We start from the raw sequence: 13,072 nt of genomic DNA, 5'->3' as shown, positions 1-13,072 counted from the left end.
AGAGCACCCGAGCAGTCCCTGATTTCTTCGCAAATTTTCCTCTGGCGTTGGTGCTTTAATTTCCAATCAGTCTGAGTCAATAACGTATGGTTGTCAGTGCCATTGTTGACTCTCACAATTTCTTGTCTCAATCCCGTAGTTCCTAGAGCTTGGGGCTTGGGGTCACTGGCAGGGGTTTGATTTGGGGCTTTCTATGTTTACACAATAGGGCAAGTCAGTATCTCTCCTGTATCAGTAAATTCCCGACTAAACTGATCTATCAAGGGTTGCAGACAAATGAAGAGCTTAAAGGATGGGAAGAAGGTCTCTGGAAGTCTCCACTGCTTTTGCATTTCATTGAATCCACACACTCTCTCTTGCTCCCCACAGAGATCTGAATACAGCTGAATAAGAGAAGAAAAGTCACATGAGAAGAATGGAATGCTGTTACAATATTTTTAGGCTGCAATGTGTACTGAATTCCATTCACACAGTCCTGCGGGAGGTTTGGCCCATCTTCACAGAGCATGCCACAACGCCTGCTTATTGCAACAGATATATACATTTCTCAAGGACTGACAATAATTAAAGAAAAAACAAACAGGGAGCCTCTTTGCATAGGATTGTTGAGGCAGGCTTTCCCTTTTTCTTTTTTGATACCTGTTTTATAAAAAGGATAATAAACTGGTGCTGGAAAGCTCAAATCTTTCTCCAACTTGATAGACTTATAATTGTGCACCTAATTCAAATCAATTTTGGAGATCACAGGGCTACATCTAACTTTCTGAGAGGCTAATAAAAAGATCAGGAAATGTTTTTGAACAATCCATCATAATTTTTAAAGAGGTAAAATTAATATAGAGATGAATTTTTTAATGAAAATTGTTCCTTGGAGACTTGGGTTGAATAAATGAAGACTTCTCGATGGTGGCATAAAGGAATGAGTTCAAGTTCTTGCTTTCATTAAATTTAAAGGGTGCAGATTTCTACTTCCATGTTCATTCCTTTATTCTGTGAATCTAATCTATTTACCCAACATCAACAGGACCTTCTGAAGGCTGTTCTTTCCCAGTCCAGGAGCCTTCAACCCAGAGGCCAGTGTTTAATCACTTCCAACTGTTCTGAAACACCCAAGTCTGTGCTAAGCTCATTTAGTTGAGTGGAGCATCAAGTTAATGAAGTTAAGGTCATTGATTCAGTTGTACATAAGACGGTCCTGAGCTAGCCCTGATGGCCTAGTGGTTAAAGTTCGGCACACTCCACTTTGGCGGACCAGGGTCGGTTCCTGGGAGCAGAACCACACCACTCATCTGTCTGTAGCCATGCTGTGGTGGCAGTTCATGCGGAAGAACTAAAAGGACTTACAACTAGCATATACAACTATATACTGGGGCTTTGGGGAGGGAAAAAGTAAATAAATAAAAATAAATCTTTAAAAAAAGATAATTCTGCTAATCTTGTCCTCCTATGTGTCAACTGAACACCTTACCACCAAACACATCCCCACTGGCATTGTAAATCCATGAGTCATGAAGAGGAAAGGGTAGGTGGCTGTGGATGGAGACAGACTACTAAACTTCTAAGCCATTTTAGAGCTGTGTGAACTTAGGTAAATTACTTGGTGCTTCCATTTCCTCATGTACACTAGGGATAATAATAGCAACTACCTCATGGGGTTATTGTAAGGATTTAATGAGATTATCCATGTAATGTGTTAGACATAATGGTAAGTACGTAGAAAATATCCAATAAATGTTATTTTTAATTTCAATTTATTGCTGTTGGTGGTGGTGGTTGTGTTATTGTTAGTGCTATTGAACATTTCAAAGCACATGAGTTCCATGGTGCTAATTGTACATAAGTATACGTTATAGTTTAAATTCATTTGGCATTGGTACATATTGGCTTTAAAACTCAGATCCACAAGGTACATAGAATCCAGAGAAGCTAACACACCTTCACGAAAGTGCAAGGGAGGCAGTAAACTTCCATTCTCAGAGCCGCTTCACACATCAGACACTTAAATAAGCCAACACAGCTGACATATGTCCAGTAAATAACTTATTGGTGCTCACTGTGACTTTTCAATCTGCTTGATTTTCAATATGCTTATCTTCTCTTCTACTGATGAAGCCTAAGCAGATGTTTAGTAATAACGAGTATGGGTATATTTCAAGACATGAAAAAGATGGTCTCCCCTTAACAAATCCAGAGTGTAGCCATTTATCTCTTTTTGCCTCTTGGGAGAAAAAAAAAGAGGAGTTAAAAGAATTTTCTGTTTTGTTTTAATTTTTCCTTTCTTTATAAAATAAAACATGTTATTGGTTTTACACTTCAGAAATCAAAGGGATTAATAATTCCCTAATAGTTTAAAGTATCAATATCTATTTCAGATCATCCTCATACCAACTTCAAGTGCATATCTGTACAACCTGCATGCAATTAATAATTGTTCACTCCTCTTTAGCTTGGCTGTGTAACCTAGCTGAGAAGTACATCTTAAGCTGGATGAGAAAAGAGAATATTCCAATTACTTCTTTACGTTTTAGTAGAAGCAGTAACTAAAGTAGCAAACTAAAGAATTTACATTAATTCTATTAAAAACACCTATTCCTGGGCAACGCCTCTAAGTGATTCTGATTCACTAAGACTGGGGTAGGGTCCAGGAATCTCTGTTTTTAACACTCTTTCTGGTGATTCTTATGATCTGAAACATTAGGGACATTGATCATCTGCTGTTTTTGCTTGCCTAACATCTCTTCCTTCTTCTGATAAGGTCACTTCAATTTTTTTTGAGAAAGCACTCCTCCTCAACTCTCAGTCTCTGTAGGTGGTTGGGGTTGATTCCACCACGAGCTCCCTAGGGGGTTTACATCCCAGGCCTGCTCAATCATTGTAATCAAATGTTCGCTATCTCTGGTTACGCTCATTGGTTCAGAGATAGGTGTGAAACTTAATCCTTGGATGTTGAAAACATTGGAAAGAAGTGCTTTCTTTCCTCTGGGTTTAGAAAAATGTATCCACCTGAAAAAGAAGCCAACAAAGTGATGGACTAAATGGAGAAAGAGAATCAAGATGACCTTGTTTAGATTCCTAGATCTAGACGATTTTTGTATTGTTTGTTTTAGGTAAAAACACAACCCATAATGACGGAAAGCAGAGAAACAAAATGGAAACATAACTCAAGGTTTACAAATTCAGATGGAAATGTAAAAACTTTAAGCTATATGACCCATTAATGACTGTTTTCTAAGAGTTTATTAAATGAGTCATAGGAAGCTATGGTGATCAGATATACAACATAAGAATGAGAGTGTATTGTGGTTTTTATAGAATTTTTCAAGCAAGATAATTGCATTTAAAATGAAATGACTAATTATCTCGGTCCTAAAATGGCACCTAAAATGTGCCATTTCTAACTACATTAGAAATATACGTACATACATACACATAATAACAGAGGCTCCAAACACGTGAAGCAAAAACGGATAGAAATGAAGAGAGAAATACACAATTCAACAATAATAATATAATACTTTATATTATGATAGATAGAACAACTGGATAAAAGATCAACAATAAAATAGAAGACTTAACACTGTAAACCAAAAAGACCTAACAGACGTCTATAGAACATTCTACACAACAAGAACAGAATACACGTTTTTCTCAAGTAATCATGGAACATTCTCCAGAATAGACCATATGTTAGGCCCTAAAACAAGTCTAAATAAATTTAAAAGGATTGAAATAATATGAAGCATAATCTCCAACAACAATGGATTGAAATTACTAACAGAAGGAAATTTGGGAAATTCACAAATATGTGGAAAATAAACAACACAGTCCTAAATAATCAATGGGTAAAAGACTAAATCAAAAACAAAATTTAAAAGTACTTTGAGGGGGGCCGGCCATATGGCCTAGTGGTTAAGTTTGGCGTGCTCTGCTTCAGCAGCCTAAGTTCACGGATTCGGGTCCCAGGCACAGACCCACACCACTTGGCGGCAGCCATGCTGTGGCAGCAACCTACATACAAAATAGAGGAAGACTGGCACAGATGTTAGTTCAGTGACAATCTTTCTCAAGCAAAAAGAGGAAGGCTGGCAACAGATGTTAGTCCAGGGCAAATCTTCCTCAGCAAAAAAAAAAAAGCTTTGAGATGAATGAAAATAAAAACAGAACATACCGGGGCCAGTCCTGTGGCCAAGTGGTTAAGTTCACATGCTCCGCTTCGGCAGCCCAGGGTTTCGCCAGTTCGGATCCTGAGTGCAGACATGGCACCACTCATCAAGCCACGCTGAGGCGGCATTCCACACTCCACAACTGGAAGGACCCACAAATAAAATATACAACTATGTACTGGGGGAATTTTGGGAGAAAAATGAAAAATAAAATCTTAAAAAAAAAAAACAGAACATTCCAAAATGTATGAATTGCAGCTAAAACAGTGCTTAAAGAGAAGTGTATAGTAGTAAATACCTGCTAAAAAAGAAAAGTCTCAAATCAATAACCTAATTTTACACTTTAAGAAAGTAGAAAGATAAGAGGATTCTAAATGCAGAAGCAGCAGAAAGAAGAAAATAATAATGATTAGAGCAAAAATAAATGAAATAGAGAATAGAAAAATGTAAGATCAATGAAAGTTGGTTCTTTGAAAACATCACCAAAATTGGCAAACTTTTTAGCTAAACTACCAAGAAAAAAGCAGATTCAAATTACTAAAATAAGTAATATTTTCAAATAAATAATGTTTCTGATCTTATGGAAATAAGAATGATTATAAGGGAATGCTGTGAATTGTGGTATTCCAACAAATTAGATAACCCAGTTGAAATGGACAAATGCCCAGAAGGATACAAACTACCTAAACTGACTCAAGAAGAAATAGAAAATGTGAATAGGCCTATAAGTAGAGACTGAATTAGCGATCAAAAACATCCCACAAAGAAAAGCCCATATGACTTCATTGGTGAATTCTACCAGACATAAAGAGGAATTATCACCAATCTTTCACAAACTCTTTCAAAATATAGAAAAGGAGGAGACACTTTAAAACTCATTCTATGAAGTCAATATTACTCTGCTACTAAAACCAAAGACATCATGAGAAAACAAAAAGTTCCTCAACAAAATACCAGCAAACCAAAGTCAGCAACATATGAACAAGATTGTACATCATAATCAAGTGGAATGTATTCCAGTAATGCAACGTTAGTTCAATAGATGAAAATCAATCAATGTAATACACCATATTAATAGAATAAAGGACAAAACCACATGATTATATCAAATGATGCAGAAAAACGTATTTGACAAAATTCAACACTCTTTCAGGATAAAAACACTCAACAAACTAGGAATGGAAGGGAACTTACCCAACCTGATAAAGGGCATTTATGAAAAACCCACAGCTAACATCATACTTAATGGTGAAATCATTTTGCAGAGTTTAATTCCCTCTTAGAATACACAGAAAATGCTGCAAACCCTGGACTTTTTTAGGTCAACAGTTGGATTTTATTCTGATCTTGATGAGAAGTCATTAGAAGAATTTCAAGAAAAGGAAGGTTATGATTTGATTTTTATTTTTAAAAAGCACTCTGAGGGGTCAGTCCCATGACCAAGTGGTTAAAGTTCCATGCGCTCTGCTTCGGTGGCCTGGGTTCGCAGGTTTGGATCCCAGGTGCGGACCTGTTCCAATCATCAGCCATGCTGTGGAGGCATCCCACATACAAAATGGAGGAATATTGGCATAGATGTTAGCTCACAGCTGATCTTGCTCAAGCAAAAAAGAAGGAAAAAGAGAAGGATTGGCAACGGATTTTAGCTCAGGGCAAATCTTCCTCACACACACAAAAAAAGCACTCTGGCTACCCATAGCCATTCCATTGGGATTCCATTTATACTGGAGGTAGGGAACAGGAGGGAATCCTGGTATAGTTAGCAGATTATGAAATGGTCTAGAAGAGAGACTCTGGGTAGCTTGGTCTAAAGGGTAGTAGTAGAAACAGAGAAAAGTGGAAGTTTTCAGAATACTTTTAGAGGCAAAATCAGCAGGACTTACTAAGGGTTTAGATGTGAGGATAAATGAAGAAAGAAGATGAATCAATGTGGACTCCTAGATTTTTGGCTTAAGCAACTGGGTAGATAGTGCTGTCATATACTGAGAAAAAGACCCAGTAGATTTGGACCTGAGAAAGACAAGTAAAACTTCTAGTTTGGGCACATTACATTGGAGATATCTCTTTAAAATCAATGGGGAGATGTCAAATAGGGACCTGGATTTGTAATTTGGAGCTCAAGGAGAGGTGAGAGATGAACATAAAGATTTGGAAATCATCAGCATACAAATAGTATTTAAAGCCACGGGACTGCATAAGTTTGATTGGAAAAAACTGTATAGATAGAGAAAAGAAGAGAGACCAAGACAGAGCCCTGGAGGGGTTCAGGGAGAGGAGAAGGTGGAGCCCAGGCAGGAAACCACCAAGAAACAGCCAAAGAAATAGGAGGAAACCAGGAGAGTATGGTGTCAAGGATTCCAAGAAAAGTAACTGTTTCAAGAAGGAAGATGAATAAATCCCAGGGATCTGCTGTACAACATTGTGCCTATATGGATAACAACACTGTATTGTACACTTAAAAATCTGTTAAGAGGGTTGGTCTCATGTTAGGTATTCTTACCACAATAAAAAATTTTTTAATAAATAAATATATATTTTTTAAAAGAGAAGTGGTGATCAACTTTGCTGAATATTGCTGAGACGGCAAGCAAGCAAGGAATGGCAGAATGGCTATTAGTGTTTGGAATATACTGGTCATTAGTAATCTTGACAAGTGCAAAGTCAATGAAGTTGTAGGGACAGGTGTCCATTTGAGGTAGATTAGGAGAGAATGTAAGTTGAAAAAGTAAGGGAAGCATCTCCAGATAACTCTTTGAAGAAAACTTTTATGAAGAGGAGCAGAGAAATGGAACAGTAATTCCAAGAACATATGGATCTGAGAGAGAGGGGATAATGATTGAAACTAAGTCACTGGAAAGGATCCGGAACACAATGTTGGCCTTTGACCAGGTTGTCTTTTGACCGGGGCCAAGCCTCATCATTCATAGCAATGAGAAGGAAGTCGAAGAGGAGAAGTAATGATTCGAGTAGGCTGGCAGTTTTCATGGGGGAAGATGAGGCTGTTCCTGTCCAATTGCTTCTACTTTCCTGATAAGTATAAGATAAGCTTATAGTGAGCAGTGAGGGGAGGGGAGAGGCTGAGTAATGTAAGAGTTTCAAAGAGAAGGAGTGAAATGATGATTTGGAAATTGTGGACTGAATTGTGTCTCGCCAAAATTCATATGTTGAAGCCCTAACCCCCAATGTGACTGTATCTGGGGATAGGGTCTTTAGGAGGTAATTAAGGTTAAAAGAGGCCATAAAGGTGGGGCCGTAACTTGACAGGCCTGTGGCCTTATAATAAGAGAGAGAGAAAATTTCTGCCATGTGAGAATGCAGCAAGAAGGTGGCCATCTGCAAGCCATGAAGAGGGCCTTCACCAGAGACTAGAGTTGGCTGGCATTGATCTTGGACTTCCCTGCTTTGGAAGTGTGAGAAATAAATCTCTGTTGTTGAAGTCAACAAGTATACCAGTCCATGGTATATTTGTTATGGAAGCCTGAGCAGACTAAGGAATTTAGGATGGTGAAAATATTGTTAAGGTTTAGTATGATTCTGGACCTGTTGAATGCCCGTCTGAGACTTGCAGCAGTGGAACTGAAAGGGAAACCAGGACACACAGTTGTGTTTTTTTTTTTTTTTCTGCCATTTCAGCTCTCAGATGCCAACATAGGGTAATAAGACAGATGGGTTTAACTCAGGCCATGACTTTGGAGGCAAGTCCAGCTGAGAGAAGCAGATAGAGAATTAAGGGTATTCACGAGACAGTGTTTAAATCAGAAGAGAGTAAAATATTGAAGATGGCAACTTTAAAAAATAAGTTTCTCTGTCTCCTCTCTGATATCAAGATGAGCTTTCTTAAGAAAGATTAGGCTACATGGTCATCACCCATATTTTCAGTGCAGTGTATAAAATTTTGAACCCATTACCATATCAATGTCAAATAATGCCAGTACAACTGGTAGTGCATCACTTTTAAATAATCATTCACGCAATTCATGTGTCTTGTGCTCTGCAGACTTTCAAATAAACTGGTGATCCAGGTAGGCAAGAATCAGATGAGTACATATTTGTTTAAGAAACTCTCTCAAAATGGTAACTCTATCTCCTCACCCATTCAGTTTTTCATTTCTACCAGTATTTTCTCTCCAGAACTTGATATGTTTGATCTCAGACTAGTATGAACAAGCATAAGAAGAAGTGAGATTTTACAGATGAAATTTTGCCTTGGAAATTAAACTATGTCTAGTCTTCCTTCCTGTCCAAATTTTAAGCTAAAATCCTCAAAATGAAAATGATTTCTAGACTCCATGTATGCCCTAATCCTAAATTCTTCCTGAATTGTGAAGTGGAAAATTAAATCATTTTTGTTGGAAAACTCCCTGTTCAATGGGTCCAGATCAGCACTCAGATGATGTCAGCAAATGTTACATTTTTTTCCAATTATGAAATGAATTATGGGGCGCTAGCTAACCACAGTCAGTCATTAAATAAAGCTATTTTGGCTGATACATTGTTGTCCTGCCAGAAAACACAGGTGTTTTGTTTTTAAAGAATTTTTAAAACATTGCTTTAAGAAAAGATTGCATTAACAATCCTTCAGCACAAGCAATATAGGAGCATAAATAAGAAGGTGCTATTCGTAGGGAATTTGTGTGGCAAGAGTAGAGATTGTGTTTTCACATATGAAATAAAGAGCTGCTTTATGTCCAAGGAATTGAAACATTTGGTCTATGATGTCTGAAGACAGTGATATATGACCATGCATATTTAAACACATCTATACACAGAGTCTTAAGAGTTAAAGGAAAGGCACCTTATAAACATAAATTGTTATTATTATTAAGAAGAAGCTTTCTTGGACTGGGATTTTCAAGGAATGTTAGTTCATTTGTTCTCAAAATGATGGCATGTACATCTGTCAATATCAAATATGTACTTGTTGATAGTCAAACTAGAGCTGCACTTTCATTTGGAGGTAGTTCTCTGAAAGACAAACGAGCATAAAACTTTTTAATTTTCCCGATAGTCGTAATGATCATTTTTAATCATTTTGCACTTTCAGTAATATCCTTACATTTATCTCTTTTCTCTCCCCTTCAATTTACTGTCTTCAATCTCCATATCTCTGAATCACTCCTAAACAAAGCAGCTGCTTCCAGTTGATTCATCCAAGGAATTTGGTTATCTCATCCAAACTATGACATCTTGAATCATGCATTAATGGCATGCTTATGGAATGAAGCAGTTTTCTGTTTCAAAATGACTTTCTTTCTCTGTGTGTGCAAGAGAGTATAAATGTCGCATATCTATAGTCCTCAGAACTCAAAAACTAATGCAACAATCAACTTCTCATCTGTGTTAAAAATATGCTTAAAAAAACAGTAATCTTTTGACAAGCGTACCTCAATAAATGGTTGCTGGAAATAATTCTTTGAAATAATAATTGAAATAAATGTTGAAAATGGTATTTTAAATATATTCTGAAATCATTTCCCAAGACCTAAATTGCCCAGATTTTATTTCAAAGTTCTACATGCTTTTATTGCAGACTCTAGAAAGATCCCTTCCTCAAAATAATTGTGGATGTCTCGTTTTTGAATGCTGATATATACAATTCTTCAATTCTCAAGAGTGTCTTAAAAACATATTTTAATTAACAGCACACTCAGAATTTCATTAATTATTTATTCACAAATGTGTGGAACTCACTTGGGGTACAAAAACTTTTTAAAAATACTGATAGGACTTAAATTATTTATGAAACAATGACTTCATGCAAAATTGAAAGATTCTATAATAGTCTGGTAGAGGAAATTATGAGTTAGCTATTGTTCAACTAAATGTTAGGGATAATTTGTAAAATGAGACAATTCAGATCAATGAGCAGATTTTATACTAAGGTGACATGATTTTTTAAAAAAACATTATCTATGAACATATAACTCTCCTACATCACTTTATTCTTTCAAGTTTAAATGTGGGCAGTTCTGTTATCAAGAATAATTAAGGAATATGTTGTGCTGTTAATCAAAGGTTCAGATTTAATGATTAGTTTAACAAAATTTTTATATAGAAATATATAAATAGATACATAATAGATATATAACATATAGATACACATGTATACTGACTTTCAAGAATTTCAGTGCCCAGTTGAGCCACTGAAAGTTATTTAACCACAAAGAGGTGGTTAAACACCATCATTATGGCATTCTAGAACTTAATCTACATGTTTGAGAAGGTGTCTAAGGAAAAAGGCAAGTGTAATTCTTGCCTGTGATGCCTAAAACTTTGTTCCTAGATAGAAAACGCCTCTTACTCCCTATTCCACTCACCACCACCGGCCCTAAGCAGGAAATAGGAACTGGATTCCCACAGTTTTTACCCAATGATGGTAGCCTTTGTGGCCTGATGATCCACTTGAGCAGAGGCTGGGGATAAACTCCAGGAGGCTGAAGGGTGTGATGGAGGGACCAGAGGTCCTTCTCAAAATTCTAGGGAAATCTAGGGGCGAGGCAGGGGTGGGGGAGGACACAGAATACCTTCAATAACTACCTGAAGATAAATTTGCTGACTGATAAATTAGAGTGAGATTATTCACATAACAAAACGATTACAATGGGTCCGGGGGACTTTCGAAGAAACACCTTTTCCAGCATTTGCTTATAACTCTTTAAATAATCAACAAAGGAAGAAATGAAAAGCTGAAATGTTATAAGCTACTGATGATTTTCAAAAGTGGAGGTTCACATATCTATTTTATTTTTTTGATATAAAACTATGCGTTGACCACTATTTACCAGTATTTACAATAAAGTAAACAACATACAGTTGGGTAACATTCTGATTACTACAAAGTTATTGTTTTTCCAGGCTTCTGCTGAAATAATAACCCAAATTCTGAAAAGATTGAACCTACATGTAAGAAATGAGTTGGGGGTAGAGAAAAAACATGTAGATCAATAGTTTAGATTACAAATTTTGTTCGCCCTTTGTTCCAGCAGGTCCTAAATTGCCAACATCTCTAACCATCTGACTAGGTTTCCATGAGCAAAGTCTTAGATATTGATCTTTTAGTCAATATAGCACAGGAATTTCAACTTCTTGTAAAAGAATGGTTCACAAGAAGGAACTTTTAAATGTCCATTCAACTAAGTCTTGTTTGGCTAATTAACACCAGGATTTGTCTATTTTTCTCATCTGGGTGGGAAGGTTGTTAATAGCAATAAAATTTTACCATCAGGGGTTTTGCAAATAAACTTGCATTTGTTTGACTGTAAATAGAAATATGGATTCTGATATGGGTGCTTTTAAATTGTCCAAGTTATGTTATATTTAAATTGTTCAATTAATTACAAAATCATCTATTTCACTTGAAAGATTAAGGCTTCAGGAAAAACTTTCGATTTAACTTGAAGTGATTTACTTCTTAGATTGCTCAGAATGATGGCATCCCAGAAATGTGGGCTTCCCCATGGCTGTGAAATGGTGTTTTTGTTTTGGTGAATGTTTAAAAAAAGAAAGAAAGAAGTGAAAACTATTTACATATGTATTTTATGCATACACACACACAAACAAATAAACAAAAAACCCAGAATGGTGCTTAGGCACATATGAGTTAAACAATTCTGATTGAGTAATGATCTTGGAGATGTTCCCCAACGTTTAGAAAAGCTGTTCTTTAATACAAAGAAAATAATATACCCTAGTATCAAATGTTCTTTTCTGATAAAGGAAGAAACTAAGAAAACTTTATTTGTTCAAAGTAACCAGGGTTATAGATGCAAAAAGACCCCAACTCCCCCAATACTACTTCAAAATGAACATATCAAACTTGATTTTCATTAGAATGTAGTTATTTCTTCACCCTGATAAATCAAAACACCAAGACCTAGGTTTTATATATTATATATAGCAATGCAAACAATTGTTAAGCTTCATTTTCCAGGCAGGAATGCCAAGTTCGTCTCTCTTCATAAAAAGGAGTTACAATGTGGGAACACCACATATTTGCCTCTTTTGCCAGCACCAAGCCTACCTCATCGGCATCTTTGCGTTTCCTGAGAAACATTAATCCTCCACTGCTCTGTGAGGCACTCATTATTCTCTTCGGGATCACGATCTCGGGCAAAGCTTCTTGATTTGTCAGCAACATCTCTTGTCTTTGATTTGCTATCATAAGATTCACTGTCAGATAAAGATTTTTGTACCACCTTTTTCTTTACCAGTTCTTTGAGAATTAATAAATATTTCAATTAACTCTGGACAATTGACACTTTCTTCAGGTTCCCAATATTGTCAGAGTCTGTATTACCTTCCACTTCAGGAAACATTCCGCCTTCCCATCCACTACATATCGGTCCTGTGCTTTTTCCAATACAAATTCTTCAGGCTCTGCCTCTTCAATTTTTTTACTCTTTCCATTCTGTTTCTTTCCCATTTTTTGCAACATAGTTTTATTGAAGGCCATTTTTATTGCAAACTTGAAGAGCAATTATTCGCCGCCTACGAGCTGCCCCCAGGGTCTGTGCATCTCTGGCCCTGCATGCCTCAAGCTAGAGCTCCATTTTATTTTCAATTTTTGCTACTGGACATTTTATTTTTAACTTTCATGTTTCAGGCTGTAAGATACAATCCCAACGTCCTGGCAAAGCGGGACATAAGGGCTGCCGGAGGTCTCACCAACGTCTCTCTCTCAGGCCCCAGCCCCACGCCCTGCTGCCGTATCACACCTCACTGTAAACAGCGCCCAGTCATTGCCTTTCTCCACACAGGCAGAAGGGCAGAATAGAGTCTCACAGCACAAATGTCCCTCACATTTTGGGGGACAGTGGGAAAGGCACATCTTTGTGCATGAGAGCTTTCCCAACTCCTCAGCATCACCCTCCTCCCTCGCACTCATCCCAGAGGCCAAGCTCTAGCCTGGT

At 36.9% G+C, this 13,072-nt stretch overlaps 1 pseudogene; it reads right to left on the bottom strand.

Annotated features, from left to right (window-relative positions):
• Positions 1 to 12,075: 12,075 nt before the first annotated feature.
• On the bottom strand, positions 12,076 to 12,615 carry LOC103567534 (chromobox protein homolog 3 pseudogene; annotated as a pseudogene).
• Between the last annotated feature and the right edge of the window lie 457 nt (positions 12,616 to 13,072).

This window comes from Equus przewalskii, chromosome 4, assembly GCF_037783145.1.
Source record: "Equus przewalskii isolate Varuska chromosome 4, EquPr2, whole genome shotgun sequence".
Classification (NCBI taxonomy): Eukaryota; Metazoa; Chordata; class Mammalia; order Perissodactyla; family Equidae; genus Equus; species Equus przewalskii.
Note: the sequence above shows the minus strand (reverse complement) of the source record. Positions and strands in the feature narration are given on the sequence as shown.